The sequence below is a fragment of the Musca autumnalis genome, unplaced genomic scaffold, assembly GCF_047663935.1.
Source record: "Musca autumnalis isolate F117 unplaced genomic scaffold, ASM4766393v1 scaffold_5, whole genome shotgun sequence".
Taxonomy (NCBI): Eukaryota; Metazoa; Arthropoda; class Insecta; order Diptera; family Muscidae; genus Musca; species Musca autumnalis.
Window position 1 is genome coordinate 164009069 of NW_027412088.1, and position 18140 is coordinate 164027208.

Below are 18140 nucleotides of genomic sequence, written 5' to 3' on the forward strand. Positions count from 1 at the left end.
GAAATCTAGCACAAATGCCGACTGGAAACTGTTGTTATACAGACGGCTCCATGCTAGGTGGGAGAACGGGACTGGTTCTCTTCATTAAGAACCAGAGACCGAAATATCTCTTCGTTTGCCGAATCACAATACGGTCCATCAAGAGGAGATCCGAGCGATCACAGAGTGTCTGAACTGGCTTAATGCCAACACGAGACCAACTACTGTAAACGTCCTTACGGACAGTAAAACTGCAATCAAAGCAATAACATCCAAGACAGTAAAATCACAAACAGTCTTGGATTGTATAAATTCGATCAACAGCTATACTCAACATGACACGGTGCGTATAATATGGGTACCGGGACATGCGGGGAATAGAGATAGCAAATTCTCTGGCAAAAAAGGGAAGGGAATTAGCAACCGTAAACTTAGCGAACGCAAAGCCACTAAACGCGTTTCGGCTAGAGTTAAAAATTTGGGCAAAAAATTCCCACTTATCCCTATGGAATAGAGAGGAATTAGGGAAAACCACAAAAATCCTATGGGGAGACCCAAATGGGGAAAAAAAAACTAAAAACCTATTACTGCTAGGTAAAGCAGAGTTGAGTAGACTTACAGGTGTTCTTACAGGTCACCTGGGCTTACAAGCTCATCTGCAAAAAATTAATTGTGCAAACAACAGCGTATGCAGGGCATGCGGAGAGGATGATGAAACATTGGAGCATTTTCTGTGCCAATGCCCCGCTTTCGCAAACATCAGATCCCAGTTTTTAGGGAACGACACAATACCAGATCTTAATCAGGTAATTGTGGACGACCTAAAACAATTACGGGATTTTGTTAAGGGAACAGAGTTCCTTAAATAAATTATAGTAGAGTCCCCTTCTTCAAAAAACTTAGACTAGAGCGCACAACAGGCCTACTTCATGGCTTATGTGTATGTCCACCAGGACATGTGGCGATTACTCGCCCCTCTTTTCAACCTAACCTAACCTAACCATCTAGGTATAAATCAAGCCGGCATTGCTCAATTTAATGTATTTCGGTTTTTTTCTGTCAAATTTTCGAACCGAGAATGGTGTAATTTATTGTTGTGTGTACCAAAAGCTTAATTTGGAAAATTTTAAATATTGATGCATGTTTTGGAAAGGACTACGATGTCGCCCCATATGAGCTCTTTTGAAGGGAGTATTATCAGTTGGGATATACTACCCCTGGAATAAGAAGAAGATTTATTACTTTCATAAACGAAATACGAAATACTTCAATACAGATTGTGGTGGAGGTAATAACAAGTTCGGCCCGTCCTAATTTAACGCCGATATTTGAAATTATTCTCTTTCGAGTTGAGCTGTTATTTGTGGATCTTCCTCCTAATCAGTTTTTACTGCATGGAAATCAACTTTTGATAGGAACTAGAATTTAAATTTGATATTTCGAGTTGCCCATGAACCAAAAGTAAAAATAGTCGTTTTTCCGTGTTCTCTGTTGACGGAAAAGTTTATTGGAGAATATCAATATTTATTCGGAACGACCGCAATTAACAGTATAAAGGCCTAAAAATTCCAAAAAAAACTTATTTTTTTTTTTGCGGCAGGTTTATACCACCCGAAAATTTTGAAAAATTCTTTAATAAATATTTTTGTGGAAAAAATGGATTTCTGAATTCCTTCTGTCCATGGATGAACATCTCGGCAAAGCCAATTAATTGATATTTTCTTTTACTTGTGGTTCTTAGGCATTTACCATTACGTCAAGGAAATATTATGGGATTAGTGAAACACAATTGTAAATGTTATACCCTTGAGTTAATTGTTCACTTAGTAAAATCATGTTATACAAATTCATTCAAAATAAAATATTCTAAACTAGCTAAATCTGATTAATTGTATTTTCAACTAAACACACAATTAATCTAAACTACCTTCGAAACCAACACAAATTCTTACCAAAAAATACGAAAAAAACACACAGCTAATCTAAACCACCTTCGTAACCAACACAAATTCTTACCAAAAAATACGAACAAGTTAAGACAATTGTTTTAAGCCATACAATGACAATTACAAAAACAAACATTTACCTTAAGAAAACTTTCACACAATACAACGATTTCCAATGAAGAAACACAACAACATTTCGTAGAGCTTCATTGCCTTTATATCATCTTTTCAGACCTTGCCCTGATTAAGAAAAAAGTACCTAAATTGGCTTTAGAAGTGAAAAAGAAAACAAAACAAATGAAATCTTCTTAAATTGGTAACAAGTTTTTAATTAAAAATTAAATTGTTACAAATCGATTCTTTTTCGGTGCCATGTCCCTATCTAAGCTTTACGCTACAAGAAAGAACCAGAACCAATGCATCAATGAGTGAAACTATGAATTTTCCACAGAACCTTGGAGTGAATTGAAAACAAAGGTGCGGTGGGGGCCAAAAGTGTCATAAAGAAAACGAAAAAGAAGAAGAAATGTAAGAGCACTGAATACAATGCAGTTCACCGACAAAACTTTTCTTATTACACCAAATTGTAGTGATAGCAACCAACGATAGAACGGCATACAAACAAAGTGTTGAAGTTAGATAAACTTAGAATAGAGGGTGTGGATGGGAAAGAAGTGAAAACAAAGAGAGTAACTTTTAATTTCAATGAAATATGTTAACACAAATTTTCTTCATATAAGATATTTGATAATAATTGGTGTAAATTTTGAAATTCAATTAAAGGTTGTAAAAAGTAAGTGGGCAATATTTTGAAAAACTAATTTTATAAAACTAAATTTTCATCTACCAATTATTACACAGTGGTAGCAATAGTTTTCACAGATTTTTAAGTATCCCTATTTTATTAATATTTAAATTTTTTTCCAAAAAAACTTTTAAAAATATGTATACTGGTATACACAACTGAAACAGTTAGTAAATGCTGCAGTAAGCTGGACCATTAAAACAATTTTTCCACTGGCATGTTTATAGTTTATGGGCTTAAACAATGTATTGATGATGCCAAAAACCAAAGTTATTGTAAAGCTATTTGGTTTTTAAATCGCATCCACACACTCATGTACCCGTACCTAAGAAATATGCTTATGAGCATCTCATAAAATTGGAACGTTTTCCATTCAGAAAAATATCTCAAAAACTTAAAAAACCGCACATAAAACAAAAACGAAAAAACATTAAAAAGAGATTTTTTGATTTATTAGTTTATAGTTTGAAGGTATAAATTACAATTTTGGTGATGTTTTTGACAGCTGAACTCTTAACACAGGCACAACGGACAGACAATCGCCACTCATATTCCTACATTCATATGTACATTTGTATGTACATATCAAACGCCCAGTTGCCACGGTCCAACATGCCACCAAACAAACAACTTTGTATAGCACAAAGTTGGCATAAACCAACCAACAACTTTGTAGATGCGTGATACAAATCTCAAAATTAAATATTATTGACAGGCAATACATGGTTTCTGTGTAGCAGCTTGTTTGGTGTTAACGTATAATTATTAATTAAATAAAAATTAAAATATAATTTGTTTTCGTTTTATGAATAAATAAATATTAAATTATTTTGCTATGAAAATATTTTTTTAATAGACAAAAAAAATTTTCAAGGTTATAAAGATAAGAATGAAAATAAAGAAGTTAGTTATGCTGCGAATTGTAGACTCATAATGAGACAAAATTGGTTTTGTATTGGACAAGTTGAGAAGGAATAGAAACAATGGAAATCGGTAATTGCTTGAGCTTAGACAAGCAACATTATATGAAGATTACTAGTAAAGTGCCCGCAACTTCTTATGTGGAAAGGAAATAAATAAAACAAGTAATAACGGTGTTAAGTTCGGCCGCCCTCAACTTTTACCCTCCAACAGCACTCTATTGAAGTAAATATGAACAATTAGTAATTGATTGGTGAAGAATAATATCTTAGCTCATGATAATCACTTTATACTGATAATATTCTGTGTGTAGGTTTCCTTCCATTGAGATTCCAAAATACCAAGTTCCTTCCACTTTAGAATGAAAACGTAGCAACACTCTTTAAAAGAGCTCATCATTGTTTTTCTATCCTCTGACTAAACACAATACCAAATTACAGCAATCACGGTGCGATTTGACAAAACCCCTCGAAATGCATAAAACTGGTCAATACCGGTTCATGGGGGTTAGACTAAAATCTACATAGACTAAAACCTACATATATAACTCAAAATTTATTATTTTTCAGTAGCGATAAAAAACTGTTGATACATTACTAGTTACTTTGCAGACATAAGGAGTGACATAATGGTTTTTTTTGAGGAAAGAGTAGGCAAAAAAACACTGTGCAACAAAATTTAATTTTTTAATTTTTTTTTCAGAATGATGGGAAAAAACTAAGTAGATTATAAAGGTAGAGCTAAAAATATGAGACACGTGTATCGGCGTTTTTAAAGTTTACATCGGAAAGTAACCAAAGTAGGCGGGGCAAGTTCCGCCCATTTCTAGTTTTTTCGAAATATTCTAGAGAAGATATCTTGGAATCCATGCATTTTAGGTATATAGTGTCTTTGGCAATTTTACAGAAGAGGATGTGGGGAATCATTACCTCTGAACGCCGCACATTCGCCAATCATAAGAAAGCTGATTGGCCGGGTTTCAGAGAGTTCACCAATCACCGCTTCAGAAAACTGCCCAATCCTTCTGATTTTCGGGTAGCGGAAAGGACGTTCCGAGACATCATCACTGCTGTAACCGCTCGCCATATCCCTGCTGGTCGAATACCCGAAGTAAGACCAATCTTCCCAGCAGAGGCGACGGGATTAGCAAATGAGCGTGATGAGCTTCGCCGAAGCAACCCCAATGACCCCAGAGTCAGGGAGCTGACACTGGAAGTTAACAGGCTGGTCGGCGAGCATAAGCGGAACAAGTGGTTAAATCATCTGAAGAGTTGCAACATTGGAGCCGGTATAGGTGAATTGTGGGCAACGGTTAAGTCACTCTCGAACCCTGGAAGAAGGGAAGATAGGACCTCAGTCAAGGTTGGTGGCGTTACGTTGTTGGGCTCTGATGGAATTTATATGGTAATACTGAAGCAGCTGGATGAGCCGGGAGTGGATTATCTCACTAATGTTCTCAACTTGTCGCTATCCACCCTCATTGTTCCCGAAGTCTGGAAAATGGGCAGGGTGGTCCCACTACGGAAACCCGACAAGGATGTGAATCGTACAGGCCGATTTCGCTTTTGTCGAACGTAGCAAAGACCCTTGAGACCTTAGTCCTCCCCAGTATCAGAAATAGCTATCAAGTTGCCGATAATCAGCATAGATTCCGTAAGCAGCACAGCACGACAACTGCGCTGCACGCCATTAGCACACATATTTGTCAAGGACTCAACCAGAGACGGCCCTGCGATAGAACAGTGATGGTGGCGCTTGACTTATCAAAAGCCTTTGATACAGTCAAGCACTCCACGCTGTTTGAGGACATTGAGCAGACAACCCTCCGGCCAAGCTTGAAACGTTGGATAGTCAATTATATGTGTGGACGCCAGTCTTACGTGGAATTCAGGAACAAGAAGTCCAAACCACGTAGAGTGAAACAGGGAGTTCCCCAAGGTGGGGTGATGTCTCTGGAACTGTTTAACCTCTACCTCTCCTGTATTCCGCCCCCTCCAGACGGCATCGAGATCGTAACGTATGCGGATGATTGTACGATCCTGGCGTCGGGTACCTATCCTGATATCATCTTGAGAGACTGAACAACTTTTTAACCGATCTTACCACCTTTTTCCATTCGAGGAATATGCAGATGTCCGCCACAAAATCAACAGCCACTCTTTTCACCACGTGGACAGCGCAGTTTGGAAGAGAATTGAATGTCGTGGTCGACGGTAGCAGAATTCCGACCACAAACTGCCCCAAAATTTTAGGGGTCACATTCGACACTACTTTCACGTCGTGCGCGCACGCCACAGCTATCTGCGACAAGCTGAAAAGTAGGAACAAGGTCCTCAAGTCCCTTGCCGGCAGCACTTGGGGTACAGATAAAGAAACCTTGTTGACCACATATAACGCGATAGGTCGGTCTGTGGTAAGCTATGTGGCGCCAGTCTGGTCCCCGAGATTATGTGATACGAATTGGAAAAAGATTAAAACTTGCCAGAATGCCGCCCTGAGAACAGCAACAGGGTGCCTCCTCAAATCTTCAGTGGACCATCTACATGAGGAGGCAAAAATTCTTCCAGTAAAGCAACACAATGAGATGCTTTTGTTGCAGTACCTGCTTGGATGTTACCGTGTGAGCCATCCCAATCACCATCTTGTGGGTAGGCCCGATACATACAGGCAGATCAGGAAGGATTTCCATGCTCTAGAGGGAGAGGTCCAACGATACAGGAGAGAACCCCTAGATCAACAAGCGTAGCAAACAGGTTTAAATAGTATTCACACGGATGCAGATGCCAAGGCCTTAAGCAATTTTAGTGTGAATGAAGTCCTCGAAATACATCCCCCATCTATTGCAGCTGATCAACGTCAGCTGCCACGACAAACTAGACTAATTTTGGCTCAACTACGCTCGGGATATTGCAGTCGCCTAAATTCTTATATATATATATATATATATATATATATATATATATATATATATATATATATATATATATATATATATATAATTGTTCCACAGACATCCCAGATTGGACAAGGGAGACTTCTCTCATATCAATGAGTGCACCCCGATTCATATTAGCTCAATGATATGGGACCTACTGTTTATTGCCGAGTCCGAACGGCGTGTCCTAAGACACCACTTGTAGAGAAGTTTTACAAGGCTGAAATACTCAGGAAATGTCGCCAACATCACTGAGGGGTATTTTGCCACCGTTGAAAATTTGATGTTGCCTGGCCTGGGAATCGAACCCACGACCTTTAGAGTGCAAGGCGGGCGTGCATACCATTGCACCACGGTGGCACCCCGCCTAAATTCTTATTGGGCCGAAATCGACCGCGCCGTGAAAAACATCTGCCCAGTATGTGGCATGGGCCCTCACGAGACAAAACACCTTTTCAACTGCACAGCCAAACCTACTCATCTCACTCCAGAGGATGTGTTACATACCATCGAAGCAGCCACATTCCTGGAACTGAAGATAGAGCCAGAGCCAGATTGAACAGAAGAACGAACATACAAACATAATAACAAACACTGTTACAACAACAACAATTTTGGATGATGATCTGATATTATTTAGCGGGTGAAATTGAGCATTTCTTTTGTATGAAAAATAAATAAAAATATTTTTGGTATATATTTTATTTCCTGGAGGGCATATAGCCTACCTATGGAAAGAGAAATACTGACCGTTCCCCCTGAAGTAAATTGCAATATAACGGCCCTACTGCCTTAATATGATGGGTTTTATGTAGAGAACCAGATTTTCCCATTCCAACTTTTCGCATTATTGCAAATTACATGGTGTCCTAGCGTAATAATTGTCCAATTGGGTTTTTATACATATATGGCAGCATGGGTGGCTTTGCCACCTTTTTTGAAAACGAATCCGCAGGCAGGCCACATAAAATTTTCAATGGTGGCAAAATACCATTCAGTAATGTTGGTGACATTTTCTGATTATTTCAGCAATGTAAAACTTCTCTGCACGTCGTTCGGACTCGAAGCTATGAGTCCCATATCATTAAGCGAATATGAATCGCGGTACACTCACTCATTGATATGAGAGAAGTCTCCCTTGTCCCTTCTGGGATGTTTGTGAAACAATTATTATATTATTATTTACGCTTGGTGTGATAAGGTGCCAGAATCCACAAAGTTATTTCTTAAAATAAGTTAAGCGTAGTGGTGTAGGGTAACACATTTTCACATCTGTTGACACAAAATCAAATAATATAGCTGTTAAGTGTGTACAAGATTTTATGGATCGAAGAAGAATTTTAAATGGAAAATAAAAAATGGTAGACACCTTCAATTGTTAAATTGGAGCTCCTTTCCTTTACCGACTCACCTCAGAAAATTATGAAAAAATTACCACATATAGTGCTTTTTATCCCGATTCTAACCATGTATTGCTTTTGTTGCGGAAATGTACACTTCCCGAGATATGGGCCTGAAAAGATCCACAGAGGCCCTAATCAATTCTTCTCTAAATAGCCTTCTCTATAGCCTTCCTTGTTTTTTACATACAAATGAACAGTTTTGTATTATCTAGGGGGCTAGCTATTCCCGGCTACGTCCATGATGGAGTGTATAATTAAATTAGTCATTCCGTGTAACACATCGAAATATTCATTGGAGACCCTATAAAGTATATATACTTTATCAGCATAAAATTCTAAGTCGAAGTGGCCATGTCCGTCTGTTATATATAATTTCGTTTGGAAGTTTCAATTACTCCTAGGATGTTTGGTATCGAAAATGTGCTATATCGGACTACGTTTTGGTATAGCCCACATGGAACGGTACCACCCGATTTTCGGTATTTTGAAGGTTTAAGCTTCATTATCACACCGAAATGGCTGAAATTTAGTACTACGTCTTCATTGGGGGTATAAACCTTTCCACCAGAAATTTTTAGGTATAGGTCCACGTCTTCATGTAGCCCTCATAGAAAGGTACACTCCGATTTTCGGTATTTTGAAGGATTTAGACTGAATATCCCACCAAAATGGCTGAAATTTGGTATTTATTCTTCCTTGGGGTATAAAACTTTCCACCTGAAATTTATCGGTAGGCCTACGTTATCTTATAGCCAGTTTAGAACTTTACCTCTCGATTTTCGATATTTTGATGATTTTTTATTTTTTCATTAGAACACCGAAGTGCTTGAAATTTTGTATTTGGTCTTCCTTGGGGTCACACAACTTTCTCACGGGAATTTGTCAGTACAGGCCCACGTTTTGGTGTAGATCCATAGAACGGTACAGGCAGATTTTTGGTATTTTCAAGGTTTTAGCCTCATAATCTCACGAAAATGGCTGCTCTTTGGTCTTCCATGAAGCTAGAAAACATTTACCCAGAAATTTGTCAGTACAGGTCAACGTTTTCCCAGAAAAATGTTCGATGCCAAAGATGTCATTCAATCATGGGTGAAAGTGATCTGGCATGTCATCGTTTTAGCGTCATCATCGATGAATTTTATATGAGCGTGGACCCCAAAAGATGCTATTCATTTTTGGATCCAAACCATGTCATTAACACCAATGCTTTGACATGTCATTTTCACCAATGCTTTGGCATGTCATTTCCACCAATGCTTGGGCATGTCATTTTCACCAACTCCTTGCAATGACATTATCATTATGACGAGAATTTTAACAACGTTGGTTGTGATTTCGAGTCTCCGACAACATCAAGTCTATTGTAAATAACACTGTGCTACAGTGTAAATTTGCAGGGGTTCTAATGCATAAATTCGGTTTTGTGGGAGTCCACAGAAGACGAAAATACCTTTGGTTTCTTTGGGTCACTTCGGTTTTTCCTTTTATAACGGTAAATGTAGTGAAAAATGGGCTTTCTTGGATTTTCAACTTTAAGCGGACATTACTTCTTTTTTCCACAACCGATTTGCACACACTGTTTTTCATTATAAAGGGGAGAGTAAAGCCTTTCGAACAAGCCATAGATTTTTAAAATCGGTTAACAAATGGCTAAGTAATAGTGGTTTAAGTGTGACAAAAACGCATTAAAAAATAGTAAAATGGTTTTCCTTGTGCTCTAGGCTGCGTAAATGATACCTAACAGTACAATTACACTGTGAACCGAAATTTTGGGGGGTGGAAAAGTCCTATTTGAGATGGAAGCCCTTGGTGAGTATATACAGAACCCCGAAGGACAGATTCGCCGTGAGTCGAACTTTCGCGATATGGCGTGATGAATATTTAGCAGGAGACCCTAAAAGCCATCTGGAATCAGCGTTATATCTTTGTTCGCTGTTGTTTAAGCTTATATTTAAGTTGACATGTCTTCAGTCAAATCAAATGAGGATTTTTTTCGTAGAACATTTCGACCTTCTAACATGCTTCCCTCAATGTCCTTTTCGTCCTTTATTTCAAGAACCGCAATAAAAGTGGCACAGGATGACATTTTCCAGCTTCGGAATATTCTACAAAAATGTCGCTCGGAAGATTTTAGGTACGGTTCCCAAAGACATAAAATCGATAAAATCATGTTTAAGCGGTCGTTTTTCACTTTTACCCGAATCTTGCTCAGACAGCCCTATATCTATTTATTTCAATACATTATTGTTAGCCTATTGATGATCTAGAATTCTCGGAGTCATTAAAACAGTTGTATATTGTTTTGCTAAGCACGTTAATTTCATTTTTTTTTGGAATAAATATCCGGATATCCGAATTATGGAACCGGTTATTCTGATATTAAAACCGAATTTTAATCCGGTTTTTATGAACCGAATAACCGTATATGTATATCATTAGAAAGCTATTAAAATTGTCCAACAGACATGACTAATATGCATTAGACGTTTTAAGCGGTTATGGTGCTGGAACAAAAAAACCGTATTTTTGAACCGTTTCTTAACGTTTGTGAGGATGCATTTCTGTGCGTGAAAAAATTATGATCATGACCTGGGGGGTGGAAAATTCTTTTTGGAGGTGAAAGCCCTTGGTGTGGACATACAGAACCCTGAAGGGCAGATCCGCCGTGAGTCGAACCTTTGTGTTATGGCGGGTTGAATTCTGGGATGGTGACCCTTTATTGCAAGCGTAAAAAGTTACGTAACTGAATTTCAAGTGGGTTTAGGGTGCTACTGGGACAGTATGTGCTAAGTCAAATCGGTTTAAGACGATTTCTGTAGAACATTTACTGTCTTACTCTTATCCTGCTCTTTTTGTTGAAGAAGGTATAAAAATATACTTTAAAGAAAAGGAAAGATACAATTTCTGGGTTCAAATATTAAAACAAAAAAAAATCCTCAGCCGATTTGGCTAGGGCATATCACGAAAATAATCTTACGCCGACAAAGCACATACTGTCCCAGTCACCATCCCAGAATTCAACCCGCCATAACACAAAGGTTCGACTCACGGCGGATCTACCCTTCAGGGATCTGTATGTCCACACCAAGGGCTTTCACCTCCAAAAAGAATTTTCCACCCCCCAGGTCATGATCATAATTTTTTCACGCACAGAAATGTATCCTCACAAACGTTAAGAAACGGTTCAAAAATACGGTTTTTTTTTGTTCCAGCACCATAACCGCTTAAAACGTCTAATGCATATTAGTCATATCTGTTGGACAATTTTAATAGCTTTCTAATGATATACGTATACGGTTATTCGGTTCATAAAAATCGGATAAAAATTCGGTTTTAATATCAGAATAACCGGTTCCATAATTTGGATATCCGGATATTTATTACAAAAAAAAAAAATGAAATTAACGTGCTTGGCTAAACAATATACAACTGTTTTAATGACTCCGAGAATTCTAGATCATCAATAGGCTTACAATAATGTATTGAAATAAATAGATATAGGGCTGTCTGAGCAAGATTCGGGTAAAAGTGAAAAACGACCGCTTAAACATGATTTTATCGATATTATGTCTTTGGGAACCGTACCTAAAATCTTCCAAGCGACATTTTTGTAGAATATTCCGAAGCTGAAAAATGTCATCTTGTGCCACTTTTATTACGGTTCTTGAAATAAAGGACGAAAAGGACATTGAAGGAAGCATGTTATAAGGTCGAAATGTTCTACGAAAAAAATCCTCATTTGATTTGACTGAAGACATGTCATCTTAAATATAAGCTTAAACAACAGCGAACAAAGATATAACGCTGATTCAAGATGGCTTTTAGGGTCTCCAGCCAAATATTCATCACACAATATCGCGAAAGTTCGACTCACGGCGAATCTGTCCATCGGGGTTCTGTATATACTCACCAAGGGCTTTCATCTCCAATAGGAATTTTCCACCCCCCAGACTTTGAGCTCCATTTTGTTGCACAGTGTTATTGACAGTTAACAAGTAGGAAATTTAGTTGGCTTTCCAAAATGGGAAAAACCAACAAAATCCGTTGAAAAATGAATGCGTTATGGCATTTTTTGTGTTTCAACTTTTTGGTTTTTTTTCATATTTTCCTTTATAAAACATTGATACCTTGTGCGTAATTGTTAAGCAGGATAATCAGAATTAGAATAATACATGCTAAGATACCCATCTTTTATAAAGGAAAATATGAAAAAAACCAAAAAGTTGAAACACAAAAAATGCCATAACGCATTCATTTTTCAACCGATTTCGTTGGTTTTTCCCAGTTTGGAAAGCCAACTAAATTTCCTACTTGTTAACAGTAAATAATTGTACTGTTAGGTGTCATTTACGCAGCCTAGAGCACAAGGAAAAACATTTTACTGTTTTTTAATGCGTTTTTGTCACACCTAAAGCACTATTACTTAGCCATTTGTTAACCGATTTTAAAAATCTATGGCTTGTTCGAAAGACATTACTCTCCCCATTATAATGAAAGACAGTGTGTGCAAATCGGTTGTGGAAAAAAGAAGTAATGTCCGTTTAAATTTGAAAATCCAAGAAAGCCCATTTTTCACTACATTTACCTTTATAAAATCAAAACCCGAAGTGACCCAAAGCAACCAAAGGTATTTTCGTCTTCTATGGACTCCCACAAAAGCGAATTTGTGCATCAGAAATCCTGCAAAAAATTTTTGTCCACTTTTGTATCACAGTGTAATTAAACTTATATACACTCCACGTCAGTAGAATAGAACACCTACATTTTTGTTAATGTTAGCTTATTTATCCCAAAACGAATGAATCTGAGTTTTTAATCTTGTGGGGATTTAAAGTCTATGATGTTACGTATCAAACACAGAAAAAATTATGTTTCTAGCACTTCGCGAAATGATTTTCTGATCAATTTTCCGATAGTACTATGAAAAATAGGCATTTATTTTTGGTCATCAGGATAGAACAGTCACTTTATTTTCGCGAATTTTTGAGATATTAACGCCGAATTTTCTTTCAGTCGATAAAGCAAGGCTTTCTAAAAATTTTTCACCAAAGAAAACCTATAAATTATTCCGCGGACACCGAAATAACAGCGTTAAAGGGTTTAAATTGACAGATATTTGAAACATCTCGGAATATCAATAGGGGTCGCGCAGTTATGTCATATTTCTTCACAATAAGATAGAATATGACACAGACAACCTCGACGGATACAATCGAGTGCTTCGGATGCTGATAAGATGGAACATTTTCAAAATAATTATGAAAAACGTCGAAATTTCTTATAAAACCTTTGATGTTTTGTTAAATAAAACGGTTTTTCCGCGAACAAGTCCGCCGTTTTAAGGTTTGGAAATATGCTCCAGATTTGGAGGAAGATAATCTGATACGAAAACAACCGATATTTTAATGCACTGAGGGAAATTTTAGCACATTTTTTAAATTGAACACACCCTTTGGACTTCGAGTTTTATATGTGTTCTTTTTTCGGTGTCCGCGACTGTTCTCAACAGTGTTATGCTCCAATATAAATGGACCAGGTTATGCTCTCTATGCCGGCTTTTACGAATTAGTAGTTTTTTTAACTGAGCTCGCAAATGTAAAAGCCCCGTTTTCGCGGGAAAACACAGTCATGGAAATTGAGGTTTTAGGTTTCGTATGTTGTTTTACAAAGTATTAAAATTTCCCTCAGTACATTAAAATAACGGTTGTTTCGTATCAGATTATCTTCCTCCAAATCTGGAGCATATTTCCAAACCTTTAAATGGCGGACTTGTTCGCGGAAAAACCATTTTATTTAACAAAACATCAAGGGTTTTATAAGAAATTTCGACGTTTTTCATAATTATTTTGAAAATGTTCCATCTTATCAGCATCCGAAGCACTCGATTGTATCCGTCGAGGTTGTCTGTGTCATATTCTATCTTATTGTGAAGAAATATGACATAACTGCGCGACCCCTATTGATATTCCGAGATGTTTCAAATATCTGTCAATTTAAACCCTTTAACGCTGTTATTTCGGTGTCCGCGGAATAATTTATAGGTTTTCTTTGGTGAAAATTTTTTAGAAAGCCTTGCTTTATCGACTGAAATAAAATTCGGCGTTAATATCTCAAAAATTCGCGAAAATAAAGTGACTGTTCTATCCTGATGACCAAAAATAAATGCCTATTTTTCATAGTACTATCGGAAAATTGATCAGAAAATCATTTCGCGAAGAGCTAGAAACATAATTTTTTCTGTGTTTGATACGTAACATCATAGACTTTAAATCCCCACAAGATTAAAAAAGCAGATTCATTCGTTTTGGGATAAATAAGCTAACATTAACAAAAATGTAGGTGTTCTATTCTACTGACGTGGAGTGTATTAGAAACATGTGTATAAATAAAAACACAAAATTCGTCTCTATTGGGTCGATGGAATGGGTTCAAATGCTGGTGAAAAGATCGGATCTTTCACGACTTCCTTTGCATGGGTTCAAATGCTGATGAAAAGATCGGATCTTTCACGACTTCGTTTGCATTTGTTCAAATGCTAATGAAAAGATCGGATCTTTCACGACTTCGTTTGAACCAATGCAAAAGATGCCATGAAATCACGTCATCGCATGGAACCCCTTCGCTCAAATTTTGCTGGGTTGATATAGGCCCCCATAGAACGCTACTTTAATATTTTCGGTATTTTAAATGTTTGAAATGTATCACACAGAAATGACCGAAATTTGGTATTTGGTCTTCCTTAGGGCTACAAACTTTTTCCCCACATATTTGTCAGTACAGGCCCACGTTTTGGAGGAGGAGGCTATATTCATAAAACAGCGTCTCCCGATTTTTGGTATTTGTAAGGTTTTTGCCTATATATCACACCGAAATAGCTGAAAATTGGTATTTAGTCTTCTTTGAAGCTATAAAACTCATTCCCAGAAATGTGTCAGTACATGCCCACGTTATGATGTACAACATATAAATGTGTCAATACTATTCCACGTTTTGATATAGCTCACATAGAACAATGCCTCCCGATTTTCGGTATTTTTAAGGTTTTTAAAGCTGAAAATTCGTAGTCTTCTTTAAAGCTACAAGGCCCATTCCCAGAAATGTGTCAGTATATGCCCACGTTTTGATGTAGCCCCCATAGAAATGTGCCAATACTATTCCACGTTTTGATATAGCACATAGCCACATTTTCTAATGTGGTCAGAAAACTCTACAGAAATTGTTGACACCGGTCCTTAAACGTTACGTCCAGGTTTTTGCTATTTTGAGGATTTTTGATTTTTTTCATACAAATGAAACAGTATTTCGGCATTAAAAGTTCCAAGATCCTTTGGACGCGTCGCCAGTCGGCGGATAGGGGAATGCTTCCCAGATGTAGGTGGTAAGGCGGAAATCAAATACATCTCGCGGACCAAGAAATAAAACAAGCGACAGCATACAACGTCTGAACTCTAGGAGGAGTGGCTGAAACTAGACGGAAAACTATAAACTCTTTAGGAGACCTCGGGAAACCACTGAAATAACTGTCCCCTGAAAATCCTGCAATATGAACAACGAACAAACTACACGGCCCTCAGTCTCCGGCCAAACGAGGGTGCTACATTAATATATTCACACTCTGCAATTAAGTTATCTGATCTAAAAGTAAGAGTAGTAGTGCCATAAAGGTGATTAAAGGAGCACAGAAATACATACATACATACATTAATTCGCATCATATTTTATATATTTTTTTTAATATTTCCTTGTCAATCCCATAATAAAATTTTTGCGACTGACAGACACCAACCTTCCAAAGTGTTCACATAATATTCAATATTCATCTTTTTGTGATAAATTAAAATAAATATTTCCGTTGATATCCTATCATTCATTCATTGTCCTTGAGCCTTTGCATTTTCCAACAATAAACAGAATGAAATATTTGTTAGTGTTTTAATCACAGAAAAGTTGACCTAGCCCAGAATTATGAAATGTTTTTCATGAGCACCACATGACGGAATATCCCCAGGCTATGTATGTATTTTATTTATGAACGACCATGATAATACTGGGGATGGCCGTAGCATTGCATCAAACATTACCAAAAAGAAATGACATGTCAACAAAATAACAACAACAACAACAACAACAATAAAAAAGCGTTGCATCGAAAAAATCAACTTTTTGTCACGTTTTTATAAAGCCTACACAATAACGACAGATTCCGTTTCGTCTTCTGCGTTTTTTATTCATCAAAGATAAAACAACAAAAATAAATAATGAATTAAATGCAAAATAAAAATGGAAAGGTTTTGAAAGTCATAAAAAATAATTTTTTGTTTTTTGTTTCCACCAGAAAAAAAGAAAATCTCACAAAAACAGAATAGAACCAAAAAAAAAAATGTGTTCTTTTGTTTATCGGCTGGCAAAGCCGCTTTTTAGTGATAAATGTGAACGAGCCAGCGAGTGGAGGCCCACGCACACACCTTTTTTAATTTAAATGCACTTTTTTCCTACGCCTCGAGATTCTGTTGGTTCTATCATCATGCTTTATGGCGCGGGTCTGTTGTCGTTTCCTCTGGATCAAAAGACATAAAGAACAAAAAAATCGCACAACCGATTGTTTGCAGAGTTCCATAACATTACTATTGATACCGTTGCTGTTGTTGTTCTTGTCATCTATTGTTGTCGTCGTTTTTTTGAGTGATGTTGTTGCTGTTGTTTGCGTCTTTAAAAGAATTTAACGATATGATTTTTGTAACCTCTGAACTTGCAACATAATGTTATAATTTTTATTGCCGAACAATAAGAACCAAAATGTTGAAAGCATAAAATTGTCATGATATGAAGTTTTTTGTTTGCTGTGTGTGTGTTTTAAGCTTTTGACTTGAAAAAATTCCAACAATGACAAAACAATGCATAATAAAGCTGCACCTAATACATCTTGTTTATATTTTTAAGAATTTGAAATAATAAATGCATATTTTGTAGTTTTGAATTTTAATGGGCACAGAGGGTTCTGAAGTGTACAGAGTCCCACAATGAGGGATCACAATCCAGAATATATCAAGGTGCTTTGAGACAAAGCCTGGAGTACAAATCTTTGAAAGAAAACGAATGCGATTTTACATTCTAGAGGAAATAGAAGATGAGTAAAGTTATATATAATTATACCCTACTCCACAATGTGGAAAGGGTATTATAAGTTTGTTTTGCTAAAAATTCATGTAACACCGCAATATATTCGACGTAGACCACCAATGTTATATACCATTTTTCATATCTAGACGAGGTAAAGCGATATAGCAATGTATGTCCCTCCGTCCGTCCGTGTGTCCGTCTGACCATTATAAATTGTAATCAAACTCAAGGCCGCAATTATGGACCGATCGTCACGAAATTTGCTATGGAGGTCGGTTTCACGTCAGAATAGATCGCTATTGTTATTGGTGATGATCGTGAAATATTTATGGGCTGAAATGGACCAAAAACAAAATTTTTATCCGAATTTGTATCTGCTATGTAGGTCGCAATTATAGTCCGATCATCGCGAAATTTTAAATAAAGTGACAGAAAAAGAAGCCTGCAATTTTACATGATGATCAGATAGTTTTTAGCGGGTGAAATGGACCGAATCTTTTGTGTGAACATTGGAAAAAAATAATATATATCTTATATCTTTATTCCCGGTAGATACATTCCGCCCTCGTTTATACCCTCAACATTTAGGCCAATGAGATTATAGAAATAATGATTTTAGTCCCCAAGTATGTTTGGACGAAATCCATTTCAGACAATATGGAGTCGATTTACCCATGTCCGTCCATCTGCCTGGTTGGCTGGTGCGCACGATAACTCTCGAAGAATCACAAATTTTGTCAAAACTTAGTTTATGTTCGAAGATGAACCATATCGGTCTACCCCTTCCGTTAATTACCCCACAAAAGTTCAAAAATTTTCGCTAAGATTATTCGCACGATAGTTCCAGAAGGGACTAACCGAATTGTTTCTTATGGTTATGGCTATGACATTGTGTTAAGTTACTACTAATTGAATACATTGATTTCCATAGGTTTGGCTGATTGTTATGGCATTATGGTTATGTCACGTCTAATTCTACCTCAAGGTAACCCTCGAAGGGAGAAACCGGTTTGGTCTTAATTTTCTACATC